The sequence below is a fragment of the Lemur catta genome, chromosome 1 (assembly GCF_020740605.2).
Source record: "Lemur catta isolate mLemCat1 chromosome 1, mLemCat1.pri, whole genome shotgun sequence".
NCBI lineage: Eukaryota > Metazoa > Chordata > Mammalia > Primates > Lemuridae > Lemur > Lemur catta.
In genome coordinates, this window is record NC_059128.1 from 1210219 (window position 1) to 1226571 (window position 16353).

The following is a 16353-nucleotide window of genomic DNA, read 5'->3' on the forward strand; positions in this document are numbered from 1 at the left end:
GCTTCCTTGGCCCCGAAGCCCACGCTGAGCCTGGCCCCGTGCTGGGCAGGCCCTGAACCAGAGCGCGCTGCAGCCCCGCCGTAGCTCCACACCATTGTTCTCAGCTCCGCCTGCCAGCTGTCCCTGTGAATGCTGCCTTCTAGGCCGGGCCCTGCCAGGTGTGCGTACCTGCCCCTGAGTCGGCAGCAGCCCTGCCTCTCCCAGCCTCCCCTCTGCTTTTCCCTGTAGCCTGCCCACCCACATGGGGCAGCCTGCCCGAAGGAGGCACCCTCCGTGGGTCTTACAGTTAGCTGAGGACCCTGGTGTTTGGTGACGGCCACCACCCTGGGGATACTGGGTTACACCAGGGTAGGACCCAGTAACAACCCCAGGGTGCCCAGCGGCTGTGTGGTAGGCACCAGAGCTTTGCCGGGGTGTGTGCCCACCTTGAGGTGCCCAGGGGAGTGGTTCCAGGGGGAGGTGGTCTCACAGTGACAGTGCGTGTCACTGGCCATGACTGCAGGCCCAGCTCCTATCACAGGCCCCAGTGAGAGGGCAGACCAGGCCTGAGCTGGGTCCTGTGGGGCGCGGGGCCTGTGGCTGTCCCCTGCCAGGCTGTGGGCTGGGTCAGAGGCCTTGCCCACAGCCTGCATCACAGGAGTGGGTGCTACAAGGGCTCTGGAACCCTCCTGGGTGCCCCAGCTGGGGAGGGACACAGGGCCAAGGGGGCCCCCAGGCCCCTTGGTGAGAAGAACAGGGCTCTCGGAAGCCTCCCCTCTGACCCCTGGTCAGGATCACCGGAGGTTCTCGATGGCCTGTGGGCTGCCCTGGTGTGGCAGCCACGCAGTTCACGCTGGGGGTGCGTCTGGCAGGGCCATGTGATCTCTCTGCCGGGGTGCCCCCAACTTGTGTCCCATACAGTCCTCATTCCCTCTCCTGTGCCCCCTGCCACCCCCAGGACTCTGCCACACCGGGTGTCCCTGGAGCCTGCTTGGCCCTGGGCCTGGTGGCCGTCTGCCGGTGCTGCCTGGCTCACTGCCTGCCCGGTCCCAGCCAGCACCAGTCACTGCTCACAGCTACTGCGGTGGACGCCGGTTCCACCCTGGCCTCACAGTTGAGGCTGGACAGGCACAGGAGCTGGACGACCACCCAAGGTGGCCCAGCTGGGAAGTGGCTTCCCCCACACCTGTCCTGACACCCGGGATCAGGGTTCCAGGGTCCTGGCTGTACCCAGTCTTGGAAACGAGCTACCCGGGCCCACCCAGGGACAGCAGGCTCACGATGCCTGGGAGCAGCCTGGAGGGGGTCGTCTGCCCTTCAAATCTGAGCCCAGCCCCTGCCCCTGTCAGTGCTGGGGATTCCTCACGTGACTACAGTGGAGTCCCGTGTCACACCATGGCTGTCCTTGGGGCAAGCGGGCATGAATGTGCACACGGGCTTGTGGGTGCACCTGTGAGCACACGTGTCTCCTTTGGGGGTCCCGGCTGAGTTTGCAGTTTGGTACTGTGTGCTGGGGTCCAGCTGCTTACCTCCCCCCGGCTCCCCACACACACCGCACTGAGCCAGGGAGGTGCGGGGGTCCCGGCAGGGTGGCAGGGCGGTCAGGAAGGGCACACGCCCAGCCCAGCTCCAGATGGCCCCTGGGAAGCTTGTGCCCATTTGTGCCGAGACCGCCTTGCCTTTGCCAGCACCCCCCGTGCGGGGGGTAGGGGGCAAGAAATGGGGTAGCCATGGGCCAGTGTGGGCTGCTGGCCGCTGGGCCATAGCCCGCCCAGAGAGAGGACTGCACGCAGCCTCACACGGGCACAGACATGTGCAGGCACGTGTCCAGCCACATAGATGCGTGAGTGCTCATGTGTGCGTGTGCAGCCATCCATGCACACTGCACACACACATGCTCGTGCACACTAGTGTGCACACACGTGTGCGTCTATATGCACGTGTGTACTGTTGCACACACACATCCGCTCAACCGCGTGCTTGTGCGTGCACACGCGTGCCCTGACCCACGCCTGGGTGGCCACAGCCTGAAGGCCCGCGGCCTCTGCACTACCCGGGCGCTGGCCCCGGGCGGACAGGTGGGCTCCAGCAGGACTGGTCCCCCCAGGTGCTGGCCGAGCCTCAGCCCCCTTCAGAGAGCACTGCTCCTTGCAGGGCCCCGTGACAGCCCCGGGTCCCCAGACCTGCTGTTGCACCCACTCCCCGTGGGGCAGGGGGCGGGCCAGGGGCTGTGTCCAGTGGCTCTGGTGCCTGCTAGTTGCCCAGCCCACCCAGCGCTGTGTGGCCTTGCGCCAGTCCCTCCACTGTCTGGGCCTCCTTGGCAGGGTGGGCAGAGCACTGCCGTGTGCCTGCTCACTGCCCCAGGCCCTGGAGGAAGGGGACGGGGCCGGCCAGGGCAGGCCGGAGTGCTGAGTGCTCAGGCAGGGTGGGCAGTCTTGGCCACTGCCTGTCCCAGCACGGCCGGGGCAGGGGTCAGAGGGGCTGTTGTGACCCCGGGGACTAGACCCACATGTGTGGTCTGTGCTCCTGAGACTCGGGTCTGGACCACATCCTGAGCTGGTCTTGGCACCAGGTGGCCCTCTACCTGCCCTCTGTCCCTCGCCCCACTGCCACCAGCCATCAGTGACACCGAGGCCTTCCCACTCGGCAGCCCCGGCCTTGTGTGCTCCGGGCTGTGCCCACACACAGCACCCCAGTGGGGGCAGGGTGGGCCAGGCCTCCAGGTGGGCAACAGGGGTATTGGGCCTCTTTGGAGGAGGGGCAGGTACTGGGCAGCCCCTGAGGACACATGTCCACTGAGGCCATGTCTGGGCTCTGCCACCAGCTGCCCCAAGCACCTGTGCCTCCCAGAGCCCCCTCTATGCCCTGCTAGGGGTCAGCACCAGCCCCACCTGCACAGAGCTGTCACGAGCCCCTAAACCGGACCACCCCAGCTCGTCTTCCCGGGGCAAGGCCTAGGCAACAGCAACACCTCTGTCCCCTCTTCCTCCCACCTCGTCCCCCAGCCCCTGCAGGCCGAGTGTCTTGAGACACTGACGGAGCAGACTGCACCCCTCTCCCACGCCCTTCGGCACCCTGGTGTCCTGTTCCTGGTGGGCTGGGGGCTGTTGCGTGGGGAGGGGCTGTCAGGCCTGGGGCCAAGAGTAGGAGACTTTTTTGTCACTGGCTGGGGCCTGGGCCTGCCACCTGCTCCCCTGGGTCAAGGAAGTCGAGCCCAGAGGAGTGTCGAGTGCTCCCTTCCCAACACCCCTGGCTCGGGCGGGGGTCCAGGCCCTGCTGGGCGATGGCGGGGTTGAGGGTACCTTGCAGAGCTCTCCAGCAGGCAGGCTGGGAGCGGAGCTCTGGGGTCCCTGCCAGACACCGAGGCAGCTGACAGCGCTCTGCAGGCTCACTGCCGCTGCGTGGATGGGGTGCCCGTGCGTGCTGCCCGCGGGTGGATGGGGCACCTGCAGAGCCGGCTAGTCCAGGAGACCTGGCTGGCCCGCCCCCTGGCGGCCACAAGCGGCACAACCTGCAGGCGGGCAGCGGGGTGCTGCCTCCCCCAATTCCAGGCACAAAGCCCACCTAGTGCCCCATGAAACCGCAGGACTGCGGCGCCTCCATCTGGGTGTGCTCCTCCGCGTGAGACCCACCAAGATGTCCTCATTCCCTTTATCATCGCTCAAGGTCTTTGACGAACCCTTGCTGTCACCCAGGGGAACCCTGCCCCACCCCACACAAGCATGGCCTTCTTGCCTTCCTCTGCACCCCTTCCCTTTTGGGGTCTGAGGAGCCCCTCAGCGGCAGACAGCAGAGATGGGCACACAGAGGAAGTAACCTCGAGTCCCGGCTCCCGGTGGGCCTTCAGGAAACTGCCTGCCCAAGCCCACAGTTCCCAGCCCTTGTCTGCCAGGGGCTCCCACTGCCCGCTCCACGCATGGCCTCTGCGCTGAGTGCATGGCCAGAGCCCCCACCTCACCCCTGCCTGTGACCCCAGAGAGCCCCCAGCTGTGCACCCCACGGCAGGACTGGCCTCAGTCTCTGCGTGCCCAGCCCTGCAGCCTAGACTGGGGAGAGGGGGCAGGACCAGCTGGGCTTGGTGGGGAGAATTTGCCAGGCTGGGGTCAAGGGACACACATTGTGGGGCAGCCCCTCTTCGTGTCCCCTGTCCCAGCGAGGACAGATGGCCCTCCCCGGGTCTGGAGCCCTGAGGCCCTACTCCTGCCCCAGCCTTGGAATGCCTGCCCCAGGGCCAACACCCTCTGGGGTCCTTAACTGTCAGCCCCCACAGGGCGCAGCTGCCCTGCAGATGTGCCCTAGCCCCTCGGGGGTCAAAGAGAGACATCAGTTGGTTCTGTCCTTGGGGGTCTCCAGCCTGTGGTGAGCTCTAGGAGGGGGTCTTGAGCCAGGGCCTGGGACTCTGCATCCTCGCCAAGCTCTGGCACCGTGTTTAGGGTCCCTGCCTGCCTTGACTGGTCAGTACCTGTCCCTGCCGTCCTGTGCTACGTGCCTGGCGGGCTGGCCAGTCCCTGGGGAGGCCTGGGCCTGGGCCAGCCTGGCAAGGGGTTGGGGCGAGGGACAGGCTCCAAGGCTACGTCCACGCCTGGGGCCTGCCCAGGCCCTTCCGAGGGGTGGGAGAGGGGGGTGGCAGAGTGGAGGCTCTTTATGGTTTTCCTGCCGGGAGAGGAACCTGGCTGAGGAAGCCATTGTCCCCACACAATGGGCTCAGCTGGGACTGTGAGGGCAGGAGCCCCAGGCTGGTGGGACCCAACCTTGATCTCAACCCTGAGGCTGACCCCATCCTTGACCCTGATGCGACACCGATACTCACTCCGCAGTGCTCTCTGTTACGGCCACCCCAGCTGACCCTGGCTGGGAGGAGCCACAGCCGGCATTGGAGGGAGGGGGCTGTCCTGGGGCAGCTCCAGTGGCCTTGGTAGAGGAAGTGGCCTGCGGCCCGGGCCAGCTCGCAGGCTGGAGAGCCCAAGCAGAGGGTCAGGGGGGCAAATCACCATCCACTACCGGGAGCAAACTGCTGGGGGACACGCACCCACTCTCGGCAAAGCCGAGACCAGGGGCCAGCCCTGCTGGTTAGCTGGAAGCCCAGGAGCCCACGGCAGACAGGCCTGGTCATGCCTCGGTGGCGAAGGCAATGCCCGCCCCGCCAGATGATGTGGGAAATGCCTGCTTCCCATCCGTGGCGCCTCCTTGCCCTGGTGGCTGAGGGGCCTTTGCACCAGCCCAGCTGAGGAATTGCTTCTCCCCGTGTGAATGACAATGTCATCGGCCAGGCGCTCACCTCAGCGGGGCCTGGCTGCCTGGCCTGTGGCAGGCGATGGCCGCCCCCGGCCTCAACAGCGTGGAGCTGAGCTGGCTGCTGCAGGGACATCCCTGCGGTGGGAGGGCATGGGTCAGACTCCAGCACGACCGCAGTGTCTGGCAGGGCCTGACTGCAGGTGGCTGAAGGTCCTGGCAGATGGAGGTGGGTGCTGTGGGTCAAGGTCGAGCCAGGGTCAGCACCGGGGTGCAGCCTGCCTAGCCAGGGTGGGCACATGGCACACACGCACAGAGACACAGGCACACGTTCACGTCGACAGCAGGGACAGTGGGAAAGAACAAGGTTTCTGTCTGTGTGCCCCTCCCCTACATTCCTGGAGTCCAGGCTGGGAGGATGGGGAGTGGGCTGCCATCCTCCAACATCACCCTGAGGCCTCACTGCCTCCCAGTTCCCCTCCCTCGAAATCCTCCAGCCACACACAGGACTCTAGAAAGTACATGTTTCTCATTCGTTCGTTCATGAATTCGTTCAGTGAATAAGCGTTGAGTTGACAAAGCCTCATAACAAAGCATTTGCTCTGAGGCTGGTGAGGACGTTTTGTGGGGGAGACACACTCTGAGCCACACCCGTGTGCACACACACCTGTGCGTGCAGAGATCCGTGTGCACACGCCTGTGCGTGCAGAGATCCGTGTGCACACGCCTGTGCGTGCAGAGATCCGCGTGCACACGCCTGTGCGTGCAGAGATCCGTGTGCACACGCCTGTGGGTGCAGAGAGCCGTGTGCACACGCCTGTGCGTGCAGAGATCCGCGGACACAGGCTTGTGTGGAGAAATCAAGCAGGCGGGCCGACCGCAGTGGACGGCGCAGGAGGAGTGGAGCCCTGCTGGCCGCTGACGGGTAGGCACCAGGGCGAGGCCGGAGCGGAGCCCACGCCGAGTGTCCGTTTCTGAACGCTCCCGCTGGCTGGGGCGTGCGCTGACGGGCAGAGGAGGAGGCAGGGCTGCCTCCTGGGGATGGGTTTGAGCAGGGGCCGTGTGGTTGTGCTTAGGGAATGGGGGCGTGTGGGGGAGCGGGCTCAGGTGGGGCCACATTCAGGGCCTGTAAGATGGGGGTGCGGATCTGGGGCTCAGCAGCCTGCAGGTGGCCTTCAAGACCTGTGGGTGGTCCCTTGGGCTGGCGTGCCCTGCCTGGCCCTGGGCGGCGGGGCTGCTGTTCAGAGACAAAATTTTCCAGCCACCCACACTGATCCCGACTGGGAGTTCTGGGGAGATGTGAGGTGGTCACATGGCCCCGGCCTCTGGGCACACGGCACGCCTGTACACACACATGCACATGGGTGCACGGGTGCGCCGGATGCAGCTCCACTCTTGGTAGGCTCTGCAAGCTGGGGGCAGCCTTGGCCCTGGCCATCGGGCAGTGCTGCCAGACAGCTGGGTGGGCCAGGGGCTGGGTGGGGAGCCTGAGCCTCTGGCAGGTTCTGCAGGTGCTTGTGGGGTGCGGTTCAGCGTCGTGGGGAGAGTGTGCCCAAAACCTGCATCAGCCCCGTGGAAGGGGTCATTGAGGGAGGGCAGGCCCCTGAGATGTCTGGATCCTTTGCCACCTGGATTTGGGGGTGCCCTGCATGGCCAGACCAAGGGGAACCTCCCCAACTCCCATTCTCATCCTTGTCCACGGGGGCTCCAGGGGAGTTGGGTGAGGGTGTGCTGGGGTGGGGTGGAGGGTGGGCTTTGCCAGGGTGGCACACTCTGGGTTCCTGCTGAGAGTCAGCGATGCCCAGAGACACGCTCCATGGGGTGTGGCACCCATGAGGGGGAGGGGTGGAGGGGTCAAGCTGGGAAGGCTTCCCAGAGGAGGAGGGGTCCACACTGGGCCCCAAAGGAGGAGGAGAAGCTGGCCAGGCTGACAGAAGGTCCTAGGTGACAGAGGGCATGTGAGGGCAGGGCCAATGCAGCGAGGGGCGGGTGTGAGGGCTGGAGTGGGGGAGGGCAGAGCAGAGGCTGGCAAGAACCCACAGCAAGAGGCAGTGAGGGCCTGAGTGTGGGAGCGGTCGGGTCCCCAGAGGTTGGGGTGTCATGCTCATCACAGAGTGGGGGATGGGAAACAGGCACGTGGCCACGCAGCCCAGGCCAGCGCGGGAGCCCAGCTGAGCACCTGGTGTGCCGCTGAGGACAGGGCTCCGAGGGGCCCTGCAGCCAGGCACGGCTGGTGGGCAGGCAGGCACGGGGCGTCCCCGGGCTGGGCTCCGGATGAGTCACTGCTGACCCGGCGTCCAGGCGCCGAGGGGACCCTGGCTGCAGGAAGCGGCGCGGGCTGATAAAGGGTGGGAGTGGGAAGCCGCTGGGCCTCCACTTCCTGCAGTGGGGCAGGGCGCGGCAGGCATCTGCTCATGGAGGCCCAGCGTCCTCAGCCTGGGCTGGGTGGCTCACGAAACAACGCACACGTGACCTGTGACCTGCCTGGCTGAGCCTGCCGAGGGCGTGGGGGAAGACCCCCCAGTGGGGTGCAAGGCGTCCCAGGTGGCTGCCTGCAGGAAGGACAGCCGCAGGACACTCTGGATGGCGTGGAGTGGTGACGGTGGTCCCAGCAGGGAGGAGGAGGGCGTGGCAGGCCTGTGTCCACCTGACCAAGTTGCGGGGGGGGGGGGCGGGGTCGGGGGTGCCCAAGGGACAGGGATGTGCATGGCATGAGAGGGGCAGGCTGAGGCTGGCTCCTTGGGTGGCGAGACCCCTGCTCGTGGCTCATGGGGCGGGCAGTGGGGCTGAGAGGCACTGAGCCCCCGCGGGCAGCACTCTGCACCCCCATTCTCTGTTGTGCCGTGGCCACAAGCCCCGCCCACCGCAGTGTGATCGTGCTCACCCCCACCACTGCCAGAGGTCCTGTCTCGCCAGGGTCACCCCAGCACCATCTACCCAGTACCACCCTACTGCAGTCACCTGCACCTGACCCAGCACCTGGGGACCCTGGCAAAGAGTCACCAGGGGTGTTCTCACTGCCACGTTGGCCTCCTCTGCCAGGCTGCCGCCACCACAGCCTCAAGCAATGCTGGGAGTGGGGTGCACAGGACAGCTGAGCCTGCTACAGTGGACCCCCGGCCCCCGCTGTCCCCACCTCTGCTCCCTGGACTTCTGGCCCCGAACACCTGGCTCTCCCCTGACTCTGGTCTGTACCCTGCTGCTCCTTCCACCTTTCTTCCATCCCCACCTCCCCTGGCAAACTCAACACAAGGGTCACGTCCTCCAAAAAGCCTTCCGTGCCCCCTCCACCCCCACAGCTGGGTCAGAGCCCTCTGTGGGGCCCCTGCAGCCCGCAAGTGTCCCCTATCCTGACTGCACACCTGTGACAACTCTGTCCTGGGGGAGACTCCCAGGAGGCCCCGGGCTGCTGGCTGGTAGAGATGGCACCAGGAAAAGCTGTGGCCTGGATGTCTGCCTGGGGCCTGCCAAGATGGACAGTGGGCCTGGGCCACCTCATCCTGCCCAGAAGACAGGGTCTGCCTCAGTTTCCCCAAACCTCTGGGCTCCTGCCAGAAAATGCTGGGACAACACCCCCAGCACCCCCTCCGCCCCCTTGGCTCTAATGACAGCTCTATGCCTGCCTCATTCACAAAGCGTCCCCAAATTAGGGAGGGGGCCTGGTGCCCCTGGGCCCTCCAGAGCCAGCACGGAGCTGGGCCTGGGGACAGGGGAGCCCGACTTCACGTGGAGCTGGCTCCCAGGTGCCCCTCCGCACACCCAGGGAGGCCCAGGGCCTCGGGAGGGGAGGAGTCCCAAGGAGAGTCTTCCAGAAATACGGCCCTGGAGGCCGGAGGCCTCAGGACAGTCCTGCAGAGTCCAGGGGGCAGAAGGAACGCGGCCTCTGCCCCCGGTGGCCCAGAAGGGCGGGGGCTGGGAAGCAGCGGTGGAGACGGGGTCTGACCGGAGCAGACCCTCCCCCAGGCCGCGGCTCTCGCTGCACACCCAGCGGCCGCAGACCCCGGCAGAAACCCGAGACCCCCCCCCCGGGCCGCCACTCCACCCGAGACGATGCGGAGAAAGCTCAGCCAAGGTCGCACGCTCCCAGCACCGCGACGTCTGCGGCCCTGGGCAGACGGCAAAGCCGCAGACACCCCTGCAGCGCAGGGCGCGGCCTCGCTCGCGCGGGCACCCGGCGGGCAGGGCGGGGCCACGTCGCGGGGCGGGGCCAGGTAGCGAGGGCGGGGCCGAGTCCCGGTGCGCTCCCAGGATTGGTCCCTGAGCGCCCGACTCGAGCGCGCCGCCTCCCCATTGGCCCACAGCCTGCCGGGCGGGACACCGCCCCCAGAGCCGCGGCGGAACCGCCCGCGCGTGCCCGCGGCCCCGAGCTCCCGCCCCGCCGGCGGGGGTGGGACGGGCAGAGCTTGGCGTCCGCCCCCGCGCGGGGCTCCGCGGAGCGGGTCTTATCGGCGCGGGCAGCTGGCGGCCTGTGCCTGCGCGAGCTCCCGGCCCAATTCAATGGCCATTGTCCGCCGGTCCCTTTGTTCGGGGTGGCCGCTTCCTGCAGGCCGGCCTGGGGCGGCGGGCAGGAAACCCCCCCCAGCTGGGCCCAGACGCGGAGGCCGGCCCAGCCTGGGGCCGGAGGCGACCCGGCCCTGCCCCGGGGGCTCCCTGGGCGGGGGCTCGGTCTGCGGGGCTGTCCGTGAGGCCCCGCCCGAGGAAGCCACGGCGGGGGCTGGGCCCCGGAGCGGGTGCGCGCTGGGGGAGGGGCCGAGCAGGGGGCGGAAGACCCTCAGACGGGGCCCGCCCAGGTCTGCGGTCATCCTCCGCTCCCCGGCCGGTGACAGGTGGGACTCGGGTTTCAGGGGATGGAAACCCAACTCCCACTGCCTCAGGAGCCCACTCGGGGTTCAGCTGGGGAGAGGGGCTGTGGCGTGGGGGGAGCCCCCCTGGGCTCTGGGGGCCCCTGTCCCTGTCCCTCTGCTCCCAGGCTGCCCACTCACTAGGCCCCATGGGTCAGCACAGCCGGCACCTGATTGCCGGGCTTAGGTTGTGACACCACAGTGGGAGCAGCGGGTGTGGGAGCTGGTAGGAGGGGCGTTGGTGTCAGTGCCACAGCCCACCAGTCCTCCCCATGGCACCCAAGACCACCAGCCCGTCCAGGCAGGATGGTCACAGCCTTTGCTCACTTTCCCACCTCGTGCTGGGGGCTCCAGCCCTCCCCTCTCCCCCAGGGCCTGAACTTTAACCTCCCACCTGCATGGCCTGCCGTCCCCACGGCCCCTGGGTACCCAAGCCCACAGCACCCATGCCTGGCTTCTCAGGGCAAGGCCGCACCGACCACGCTGACCCTATGCCCTCTGTCCCCCATGGCTCTGCACAGTGTCAGCACTTGGTCCCCCTCTCTCCTCCGGAAGCTGCTGAAGCCTGGGAGGGGGTCCCAGGACAGCAGTGGACCCTCGGACCCTTGCCCGCCCCGGGCCTGGATGGGGAGGGGCTCCGGGGCACCCAGGGGGCCTGTCCTGGTGAGAGGCCCCTGCGTGGCGTGAATCACCCCTTCAGGCCCAGGCACAAATGCAGGAAACTGCCATTCTATTAAACTCTATTTTCTCTCACACAGGGGAAAGTCTGTCACACGAAGGGCATTGTTCCATGGGCCAGCGCCTTCCGGGTGGGCTCACTCCAAACTGGGGCTGGGGCTCGTGCGCACTGGGGCTCTGGGCTGAGCTGTTTCCCTTCGAGACCCAGGGGCGCCTAGAGGTCGGGAACGTGGGGTCTCGGTCCAGCCCAAGCCCCGGGTGACACCAGCACTTCCACAAGGCGCATGCCTGGCAGGAGCCTGGGCTGGGGGCCCATGGGAGGCAGGGGGTAGGCCAGCCAGAGTGGGGTCAAGAGGGTTCACGTGCCACCCCCACACGGGGGCCGGGCCCAGTGGGAGGGCAGGGGTGTCCTCCTGAGCCCTGTCCCCAGGAAGGCTGCCTCCTCCCCCTGCAGCCCTAGAGACCTGGCCAGGGCCACCCCCACCGCCCCTGCCCCTCCCAGGCAAGGCTTGCAGACCCCAGCCCCATGCTCAGCTTGGTTCTGGGCCTGCAGGACTCCTCTGTCCTGGGGAGTCCCTGCCAGGGCAGGGGGCTGGGCCTACGCGGGCCAGGGCAGTGCCCCAGGGTTCATATCAAATCCCCTGGGGTAAGTGGGGTAGGGGCAGCTGTGTCCCCTGCCCCTTAGTCACCCCCATAAATGGGGAATATTGCATGGACGGGCTGCTGCTAGGACCAGGTGCCCCTCCCCACGTCCTCAGGCCCAGGCAGGGGGCGGGTGGGCCAGGGAGCCAGGTGGGCAGCCAAGGAGACGCAGCCGAGGTTGGGGGAGGAAGCGCCTCCCCTTGCCCTGAGCACTCTGCACTCCAGGCAGAGTCTGGGCGTCAGGGTCACCTGCATCTTCTACCTTTGGCCAGACTCCTCCGCCCAGGCCAGAGCCACTTCTCATCTGGGCTCTGTCTCCAAGCCTTTGGCCTGGCACTGGGGGCCCCAGATCCTGGCCCTCCTCTCTGGCTGGCCGGCCCCCGCCCTCCTGCCCACCATGGTCCGGTGCGGGGCATTTCTGCTGGCCTGGGCAGCGGCCCTGCAGCCTCCCCACGGCACCTACCACCTGGGCCTCGCCTGCCCTCGGCCGCCCGCAGCTCACCCAGCCCACGCTGGGGACTCTCCCTGAGTAGGGCCTGCCTGGATGCTGCAGGGGTCCTGGGGCCTCAGGGGGCACACCCAGAACACAGGTGCAGTGACACAGAGACCCACACTCGTGTTCTCACATGTGTACACACCCCCCCGCCCCCGGTTGTCTTCACTTTCCCCTGAAATGACAGGAATAAAACAGACCAACAGAGGAGACAAGACCAGGTGAGAAGGGTACACAGGCTCAGAGCGTGGCAGGTGGTCCTGGCACCACCGGGCACTTCGGCTCCTGGAGACTTGCAGGGCCAGACGGCCGCGGCCATGTGTGGGCTCCTCCCATCTCTGGGGCCCGCTGGGGAGATCAGCTCTCCGGGAGGGGCGCAAAGAGCCCACTTGCGCCGGGCAGACCAGACGGGGCCTCACAGGCAGACTGGGTGGCTGGGGCAGAGCAGCAGCTCAGAGAAGATCCTCACGGTGCCCTGGGACCCTCCCAGAACACCCCGTGGGGATGAGGGGGCAGCAGCCGTGCTGTCACGTGTCCTGACAGTGTTTCCCAGAGAACAGGGAAACGGAGGACTGGGAGCCTTTGAACTACACTGAAGATGTGGGATTCAGTTGGGGGCCCTGAGGGGGCCAAAGAGACAGGTGAAGGGGATGGACCGAGGGTCCCAGGGCCTCCCGTGCTGCCTGCCAGACCCCGAGAGCCTGGGCCCTGCTGCTCCTGGGTTCTGCCTGGGGTGCCCTCCAGCGTTCCTGGGAGCCTCCCCTGCCACCGTCTTCACCCCAAAGAGGCGTCAGGGGCAGCGGTGCAGTCCCCCCCACCCCCACACGCAGAGGACGACTCCCGCCCAGCCCCCCACGCAAGTTCACGCGTCTGACCATGCCGCCCACCCTTCACGTGCATAGCCAGTGGTGACACACACGTTTTTCCTATTATTTTTTTTTTTTCTTTTGAGACAGGGTCTTGCTCTGTCACCCAGGCTAAAGTGCAGTGGTGTCATCGTAGCTCACTGCAGCCTCCAACTCCTGGGCTCAAGCATCCTCCTGCCTCAGCCTCCTGAGAAGCTGGGACTACGGGTGCCACCATGCCCAGCTGCAATTCTTTTATTGTAGTAAAATACACATAATGGGCAATTTACCATCTTAACCATTTCAAAACATTTTTTCAATTAAAAGAGTAATACACGCCATGGTAAAATGCAAACAGTACTTAAAGGTACATCTCCTTAGCCAGAGTCAGCCGCTGTTAACAGTTGCGTGTGTGTGTGTTTATTGTGTTAAAACACGCAAGACCCGTACATCTCGCCATCTGTGAGGTCAGTGGCATTAAACACAGTGATGCTGTTGTGCAGCCCTCACCACTGCCCGCTCCGGAACTCTCTGCATCTTCCGAGACTGGAACTGTGTCCCCGTGTGGGGCACGGAGCACAGGTAAACAGCCGTTTGCTCACCTGTTTGCCAGCACAGTGGCCCAGGCCCCCGACGCCCAGAGACTAGAGCTGCACCTCTGGAAAGACGCTTAGCGGACGAAGGAGGGGGGGCTCGTGGCCCGCGCCTCTTGCCCGGGTCTCTGTGTCCCTTGAGAGAAACGGCCCCAGTCCCTGCCTGTTCCACACGCGACACCACGTCTGACAGTCAGTGCCATCTGTAACCAGACGCACTCTCGCACCCAGACCTCGGGCGCGGCTGTGCACGCACTGCGCCTCCCCGCCCGCGTACAGGCCGGGCCGGGACGCTGCGCCGGCGAGTCCGACTCGGCCTCTCGGGAAGATTTCTCGGGGCCGCAGCCCTCCGTCGTGGTCCTCAGCAGGACTTCTGACTTCGGTTCTCAAAAGCTTGGCTTCTCGGGACCTCCCGCAGGTGGGATGGTAAAGCCCGTGTCCCTGTGCCTGGCTCCTGTCACTCAGCACAGCGTCCTCAAGGTCCACCCACACGCCAGGACCGCCCCCGTCACACCGCGCCGCACAGCCCTGCGTGGATACGCCGCGTCCGCTCTCTCACGCCTCCGTCCACGGACACTGCAGTCTTTGATACGCAAGCCTTAATTTTTCATAAAGTCAACTTTGTCTACTCTTCTTTTTGCTGCCTGTGCCTTTGGTGTCACATCAAAACAGTCACTGCCAAGGCAAGCGTCACCATGCTTTCCTCCCGTGTTTTTCCGAAGCGTTTTATGGGTTTAGCTCTTACGTTTAGACTTTTCGTCCACTTTGAGTTAATCCCGGTTTACGGTGTTTGGTAAGGATCCAGCTTCCCTCTTTTGCATGTGGATATCCAGTTTTGCTAGGGACGCCTCACGTGTAGTGTTCAAACAGAGCCCCCAGCCCCCAGCGCCCTCCATGGAGAGACAACCACACGCCCTGCGCCCAGCTGCTCCAGCCAGAAACCCTGGGCAACACCCTGCGCTCTGCTGTTCCCGTGTACTTAGCGTGTGTTGGGTCTGCCGCGGAGAAACATTCGGGGTCAGGCCTGGGCTCATGGGCCTCATGGCAGAGTGTGCAGACCACACCATCCCTGAGGGTTTCTGCCACACGCAGCGTCCAGAGTCACAGGAGTGACAGTGACACGCCTCCGCCACCCCTCCTGGCCGGCTCCCTGCTCCCACGCCTCCTCCCTGCACTCTGTTCTCTGTTTAAAAACTGTTTATTCTGAAAATGTCTTGAAACATACACAAAAGTAGACAGAAGAGTACAGAACTTCCACGGGCCCTTCACTGAGCCTCAGCGACCTTCAACTCGGGGCCGGCTCTTTTCCCTCCCGAAACATGATTATTTTGAAATCAACTCCAGATATCACTTCCTATTTCAGTCTGTACCACCTGCTCCGCATTTGCTCGAGCATCCACAAGGAAAGATGTAGACAATTTGAGAATACAGCAGAGAACACATGCTCTGTTCCAGTGCAAACGGAACGTTCTTCACATGGACATGTATTTGCAGCCCCAGACAGGCCTCAGAACGGCTTGGGAAGTGGAAGGAAGCAGCCCCTAGAGGCAAAGGGATGACGGAGTGATGCCTGCAAAGTGCTGGGGGACAGTGACTTCCAGCCCAGAATTCCATACCCAGCCCAGCTATCATTCACGTGTGTGGGTGTAATAAAGACATTCTTAGATGTAGGTGTTCAAAATGTATCTTCCACGCACCCTGTCTCAAGAAGCTGCTGCAGGAAGTGCTCCCTTAAAATGAGAGTGTAAACCAAGAGAGAGAAGCCCCACGTCTACCTTGGGAGTGAGGGGAAAGGGTCCTCAGGGGCTGTGAAGGGGCCGTCTGAAGGGCAGAGTCGCTGTCCAGATGGGACAGTAACCCAGCACGGCCCCGGCTATGTCTGCTTTGACCCGTGCCCGGCACACGGGAGGACTGGGGTGGGGCCCCGGTGGGTTTAGAGGCAGAACTCCAGGGCAGCCCCCCAGCCCCGGCAGATGCCCTGACTGTGTGCAGGACCTGGGTCTTCCAGCACCACCCGGTTCCTGCCCACGGAGGCCCCAGCTGGGTCTGGGGAAGGCTGTGGGGGCTGAAGCCACCTAATCCCGAGACTCTGTTCAGTTTCCCTGCCCCGGCTAGTTGAGCTGGCCACACAGTTTGTTAAGACAAAAAGGAACATAGCTCGGGGACATGTACAGGACCTAAAAGGGCCCGAAAAGCCAGGGGGCATGAACACAAAGCCTGGACAGAGTCACTCTGTGCCGGGAGGCCCCCGGGCAGCTTCCTGGGTCCCAGAAACGTGCGATTTCATAACCGTTAACAAACACCGTTTATACACTGCCGTGCGTGCATCATTTCACATCTAACATGCAAACCCAGCGGCGCAACGCCACACGGAGACGGCTCGGCCAGCAGAGCCCTGAGAGAAAGGAGGCGCGGTTGCAAGGAGAAACCCGCACGGGGCACCCAGGGACGGGGGTGTCTCTGGGCACACGCGGAGCTGTGGGGACACAGTCTCTCCCAGTGGAAGTTCCAGTAGTTGATTTTATTATACTCGTTCTAATATTTGTAAGGCAAAATCAACAATGAAGATGCTAATTTGGGGGGAGACAGAGCAGAACTTGCACCAGATATAAAGATGTACCCCAAAGCCCCACAACAAAACAGGGCGGTGCCAGCAGAGGGACCGGCAGGGAGCGCTGGAACAGAACAGAAGGCTGGAGCGCCAGGTGGGAAGTCCCCGCTGCGGCAAGTGCTGGGTTTGCCGAGCTTGGCTTTGGCAGCCCCGGGGAACAGGCGCCGGGCCCAGCCCACCCCGGCCCCCACAAGGAGTCTGTTAGCGCCTGTGAACCTGCACGTGGCAGGGTCTCCAATGTGCCCACACTGCCAAAGCCGAGGTGGCTTTCCAGAGGTCTCCCTGGTGGCTCAGGCCACTGGGCCCCACAGCACCTTCCTGTTTCCTCTCTTGGTGCCCCTCCCAGGCTCCTCCTCCTCTCCCGCCCACTTCCATGGGGCGGGACCCAGGCCAGCGTGTGCACCCCCCCCACCCGGACAACCACCAAAGCTGGGACATC